Source organism: Pteropus vampyrus, unplaced genomic scaffold (assembly GCF_000151845.1).
Source record: "Pteropus vampyrus isolate Shadow unplaced genomic scaffold, Pvam_2.0 Scaffold5, whole genome shotgun sequence".
Taxonomy (NCBI): domain Eukaryota; kingdom Metazoa; phylum Chordata; class Mammalia; order Chiroptera; family Pteropodidae; genus Pteropus; species Pteropus vampyrus.
This window is the reverse complement of record NW_011888786.1, coordinates 13,284,089-13,290,351: the sequence shown is the minus strand read 5'-3', so window position 1 is coordinate 13,290,351 and position 6,263 is coordinate 13,284,089. Positions and strand designations below refer to the sequence as shown.

At 35.5% G+C, this 6,263-nt stretch overlaps 1 pseudogene; it reads left to right on the top strand.

Moving 5' to 3' along the window:
- The first annotated feature begins 614 nt into the window (after positions 1–614).
- LOC111744019 lies at positions 615–733 on the top strand (annotated as a pseudogene).
- Positions 734–6,263: the final 5,530 nt, after the last annotated feature.

The window sequence follows — 6,263 nt, the reverse complement described above, 5'->3', positions numbered from 1 at the left end:
TTAACCAGACTGTCTTCACTCAGCGGGGATTAGGGCAGAAGAAGCTAAGCAAGTAGAAAGGATATTGTGTTATTCAGTCCCGGCTGACATAACAAGTTACCATAAAATGAGTGGCTTATAAACAATAAAAAAATATTTCTCATAGTTCTGGAGGCTGGAGTTTGAGATCAATCAGGGTGCCAGCATGGTTGGGTTCTGCTGAGGATGCCCATGTGTTACAGATGGCTGGCTTCTCCTTGTATCTTCCCATAGCAGAGCACAGAGACAGGAAGCAAGCTCTTCTGTGGTTCTAATAAAGGTCCTAATCCCAATCATGAGGACTCCAACCTCACGACCTTTTCTGATCTTAATCACCTCTCAAAGGCCCACCCAATACTATCACTTTGGGGGTAGGGTTTCAACATATGAATTTTGGAGAGATAGAAACATTCAGTCCATAACAGGGGACAATAAATATAGGATATTGGTCAGGAATAAAAATTAAATTATCGCAAAAGACAGTGTATTTTAAGTTGAAAGAATTATTTTATCTTGTAAGCACATACCAAACTATATGTTCTGAATTGAACCAAAATTACTATTTGTCTATGTTACAATTTCAGTATCAACAATCAGTCTACAGCCATACCACCCTGAACAAGCCCGATCCTGTCTGATCTCAGAAGCTAAGCAAGGTCAGGCCTGGTTAGTACTTGGATGGGAGACCACCTAGGAAGACCGGGTGCTATACGTGTAAAAAATAAACAATAAGGAATTGTTAACTGACAAGGTCCTTGTAATCTGTGAGGTCAACCAACGTTTGCCTTGCCTAAAAAGCAAGCAAGCAAGCAAGCAAGCAAGCAAGCGGTTAGCTGTGGACAGTTCAGTCTTCAATTTTCATCAAACGGCAATTCACTTATTTTTAGTTTTTGTGAACTTTAGAAGCTTCTTTTCTCCTCTCCCTATTTTTTATTTTTTTCTCTTTTCTTAAATTTAAAGGTTGTTTTGACTGATAATGAAACTTACAGTATAATTTTCTCATCACATGACAATAAAAGCTGTTATTTCTTTCAACACTAATAAGCTGAAATGACAATCTTCTTTCCATATGTGTTTAATTATATGTTACAATTATACCATAGAAGCCAGTGTACTTTCAAACAGAATTTTAAAACTTACAAAACAACAAGCCCATCCTAATTCCTGTTAAAAATACATGTTTATAATCATGTTTTCCTGATTCAGGGCAATCCTTTTATTTAACCTCATCTATTATCGTGGCAATTACTGACTTTTTTACCAGGTAATATTTTATAATGCTCTCTAAGCTCAGGCTGTTTCTACCTGTGAATGAGTTAATTGCTAATTTGATCTCTTCTAAAGGAAATGAAGCATCCACACCCAATCCATCTTCTGAAGTAAGCATGGGATGAATGCTTTTTTTCAGAAATCAAGAGAGCATATCCTCCTCCAGTATTTCTGATGAAGGATGTAAGACTCTTTAATAGAATTGGAATGCTTGTTTAATTGCCTTTGCTTACATAAGTGAGTGCCCTCATATGTCTGCTTAGTAGGACAAAGCTATTTCAGTGAATTTGCAGATAATGTTCAAGAGTTTATGCATGTTTCCTGGTAAAATTTGCATAAATTATAATGATCATTGTTTTGGTTATTGATATAATAATAATAGCAAATATTTATTAAAGACTTATTTCATGGAATTCTTTATGCACCTTAACACTTTTATCCTTGCATTACCCAATTTATAACTTTTTCTCAATCCAAATGAAAAGCTAAGTTTTAGAGAGGTGATACAGGATAGAGTCATACTACAGATAAGGTCACACAGGACAGAGCTAGAGACAACACGAAGCAATCTGTCTGGATCCAAAACTGGTGTCCTTATATCCAAATTATATACCATAATATCTGCCTCCTACTCTAAAACTACAGTACTTCTTTCTTTAGTTTAAAGATTTGAAAATGTGCATCATAAGGTTTTTGGTTTTTTTAAAAGATAATTTTAGGCCAGAATTTCTAACAACTTATTTTTTTCTTGCTTTTACAAATCATTGTATTATTAGTTGGAGACTAGTTACAGATAAAAGATGAACCTTAAAGATTGTTGTATTAGAGAGGTTTCTTAAAAAATAAAAGATACTTCTTTTGTTGATATATATTGTTGAATTTTGGTCAAACAAAAGTAAAGACAATCCTAGAAATATAAATAATCATAGACATTTGATGAGAGAGAGCGCTAGGGAGAGAGAGAAGATTGGGCTGTGATGTATCAGTGTGCAAAAATAAACAGAAATCAAGTAAGATTTTCTAGAGAAGGTATTCTTGTATCTTGGAGCATTTAGAATTGTTAAAAAAAAAAAAAGTGCCCAAAACCTGAGGCCATAAATTGGATGGATGATTAAGAGGTATTGCCTTCACATTAAACTTACGTTTAGTTAGGGAAGCAAGTATTCTAAGAGAGTGGCCAGTGAATAATAATTGTAACTGCCCTGTAACCACACACAAACTTCATTCGTTTCTTTAACACAGCTTTTTTCTGATTCAAGCCTGGTCTTGCCCAGATAATAACAATGTGACTCACCTGGTTTCTCCACCCTTTGTATGCCTCTTCCTTTAATAATTGAGCCCTAGGACATAAGATTTATTGAGCTTCAGGTCTGTAGTCATGATGACAATAAGTCTGGATTACACCAAGAATAACATCTTAGCATTAGATGTGTTTCAACTCCAGGCCTATCGAGGGAGAACGACCCCACTGCCATGGGACTGGGCTATGGGACTAGATGGGATGGCGCCATGGCTGATTCCAGAACCAAATAAAATGATCAATTATCCCAACCCAGTCCAATTGTTCCATCAGTAGCACCCACAACCCCAGCTCCATTAGTTTCCATGACAACTAATTTTTCCCTATATAATCAGAACTTTTGAGATGCCCAGGGAGCAGGTTGTTGAGAGCAACAGCTTACCTGTTTCTCTGGGACTTGTAAATCTCTAAATAAACCTTACTAGCTTTGCTGCAAAACCTGCCCCGGTATCTCTTCTTCCACTGAGATGCAGGCAGGCAGGCAGACGCCTTTCAGTCCAGTAACATAGTCTTGAATTTTTGTACTTGTGACCATGACAAGACAACAACACTGACTTTAGTTACATTTATTCATTGAATTGACCAAAAGTGAACTACAAAAGGACTCCTGATATCCTTGACCTAGAATTCTTATGAACTATAAATGTGAATTACATAACATTTTAGGTGATACATGCTTTGGAAAAAAGCAAAAATGTAATCAATAATAAGAGACATTAGGAGGATTGGGATACAGGTAAATTCTAAATTTGAAAAGATTAGACATCTATAGAAAAAATGACATTTAAGAAAAGATATAAAGCTGACAAGGGGTTTACCCTTCTGAACATCAAGGAGAAGAGTGTCTCTGGCCATGCGTAACAGCTATGGCAAAAGCAAACCCTCATGTCCAGTGAGGATTACGACAAGGAGGACAGAGTGAAGAAATGCACTGAGAAGTCTGGGAGGGTTCTACATGTGAAATTTCTATTGTCCTCAGGACACATTACTGTCCTGGCACTGATACATAACAATGCCCATAGAATATTTCCAACTAAGGAAGCTCTCCAAGATTCAGAGTTCATGGCTTTTTATTGGGGAACCATTATAGAAATGACTGAATGATTTTTCACGTGTTTCACCATTATAGAAATGACTGAATGATTTTTCACGTGTTCCATTTCCTGGAAGTTGAGCTGATGTCATGGGCCATTCATAAATCACCTTGCTAGAATATATTATCAGGTGTAGTCTCAGAGGCCCATCAAGAATAATAAAGACATTCTTAAAGCTCAGGAAATTGCAAGAGTTTAGAAAATATATCCCAGGAGCATATCTCTCTTTTGGGTAAGACCAAATTCATTGCTACACATGGAGTGGTTATATCAAATGCTGTCAAAAGATTATATAAGAATTGAAGAAAAATAACAATTTTATATGCTGATAGAATGATACTCTAGGGAGTAATTGTAGACAATGTACAGTGGAGAGAGGAGGATTTCTGGAGCAAAGTTTTTGAGTATATAAGATCTGATGGGGTCTGACCCACAAGCAGAAAGATTGGCTGTATGATGCTTCACCTAAGTTAAAGTTAGTGGCTGTAGATACTGAAAGGTGGTTTGTTGTGGTAGAAGTCTGTAGAAATTCTTTTCTGATGACTGTAACCTTTTTCACTGAACTATGAAACAAAGCCATCAGATAAGCATGAGAATGAGATACGAGTTATTAAACATAAAAAAAAAAAAAAAAGGAGAGAGCGTGGGAAAGACTCCTAGGAGTACAAGAGAATTGATGGGTTAAAAAGAGTATATAGTATGATTCTCTTCAACAAGAAAGGTTTACTTGAAGTTAGTCATACATTTAAATACTTTTATTCATTGTAGTTTTTAGGTTTTCCTCCAGTCAAATTCAGATATAGGATGCAGGTGTGGAATAGGCAGAGAGTGAAGTTTACTAGGATTGTGGTTTTGTCAAGTGTACAAATATTTCATCATTTAGCTCATACTCTCCCCTACCTCAGATTTATCATGTACATTTCAAACCCTTACTTTGCATCCAAGGAAGTTGGAACCTATAGATGGCATTGCCAGGGTGCTCTTTGCAACTGACTTTGAATTAAGACTCAACCAGTGAGGGGATCTGATAGTAGATTAGAGAGTAGGATGAAAAGAAATCAGGATATTTATTTCTATGCCCTCTCCTGTCTGGAATGTCTTTCATGGTTGTAGCAATGTCTGTCACAGTTTTAATTCTCGGTGAAATAGCTATGCTCTGCTTTCGTTGCTTCAGTCTTAAGACTTAATGTCTTTCTGCAGTTGGCTGCCCTGGTTGCCTCAAGATCCTTAGCTGGTTATAATAATATTTCTGACATCTGTAAATGTGCCCTCCATGATGAATCTTGAACCGTGTGAGTTGGAGTCTGTTTCTGTCAGTGTGCTCATACTTCAGCTGAGTGTGACAAAGCAAGGGCCTATAGGGCATATTCAGAGAAAAGATTATAATAATTGCTCATGGAGTATATTAAGTGAATACTTGTTATATCTCTATCATAATTTCAGATTTTGAATCTGAAAGAAATTTTTGAAACAAAATCTTATTTTACAAATGAGGTAATTAAGGCCCAGGTGGTTTGGTTTGCTTCTTAGTGTTGTTGTTGAGTTTTGTTTTGACAAAGGTCTCAGACTAGGCGAATGATAGAAATAGGACTAGAACTAGTGTCTTCTGATTCTTAGTTCAAGGTGAGTTGTATATGTGTGTTTGTGTTTAAGGATCCCCTGCTCCTTCATCAAAACACAGAGCTACATTACCATATAACTGCAGAATAATAACCATGACAAGAAACCATCAGGTAATAGAGTTCTGGGTTGATTCAGTTTATTTTTGGCCCTTTTTAAACAGTAGATTCACACTCAATATTTTCACTGTATTTGAGTGTGTGCTTTGTTTTTAGTTCTGTGCAAGTGGGTCAACACTTCTTATGGTTGCTAAATTCATATCTCAATCCTCAATATAAAAAAAATTATAGGCACATATAAAGTCATAAGTTCATAAATCATTTCTGACATCTTGACTAACTACCTAAGAGACTGCAAAAATTTAATCTCGTCTCTCCATTTTTTCATCTAAAATTCCTTTGCCTAGTATTAAGAACTTAAGAAAAAAATAAACTTCTATGATATTTGTAACAACAAAAATATATTTTAAACTGGGTTACTATAGTTATGGACACAGTTTTTTAATTTAAAAACCTTCGGGACTAAGCTAATTTACAGCTTATTTTCATTGAATGCTTATTTTTCTTTCTTTTCAGGTTCCAGGTAACAAATCGAATTGTCAGAAAAATAAATTATATGTATAGAATGCTTATTTATTGCAGATAAAAGACAGTATTCAATCAGACAAAAGAAATTAATATTGCTTGATGAAGTCTATCAGTTTTTGCCTAGTGGTCACTCTATGTCCTACAAAAATAAAAATGATTGTGTAAGCTAGTTTATATATTACTGTATTGCTTCTTCTAACCATTACTGCAGTATTATGCAAAGGACTGAAATGAATACACATTAGTGGAACACCAAGTGTAAATTAACCTAATTTGAAACTAGGAGAAACAAAATTGTGGAGTGTAATTGCTTTGTTTATGTATGGTGATTTGAATAGGACTTCTTGCTCAAAGGCACACCGTAACTTGGAATTT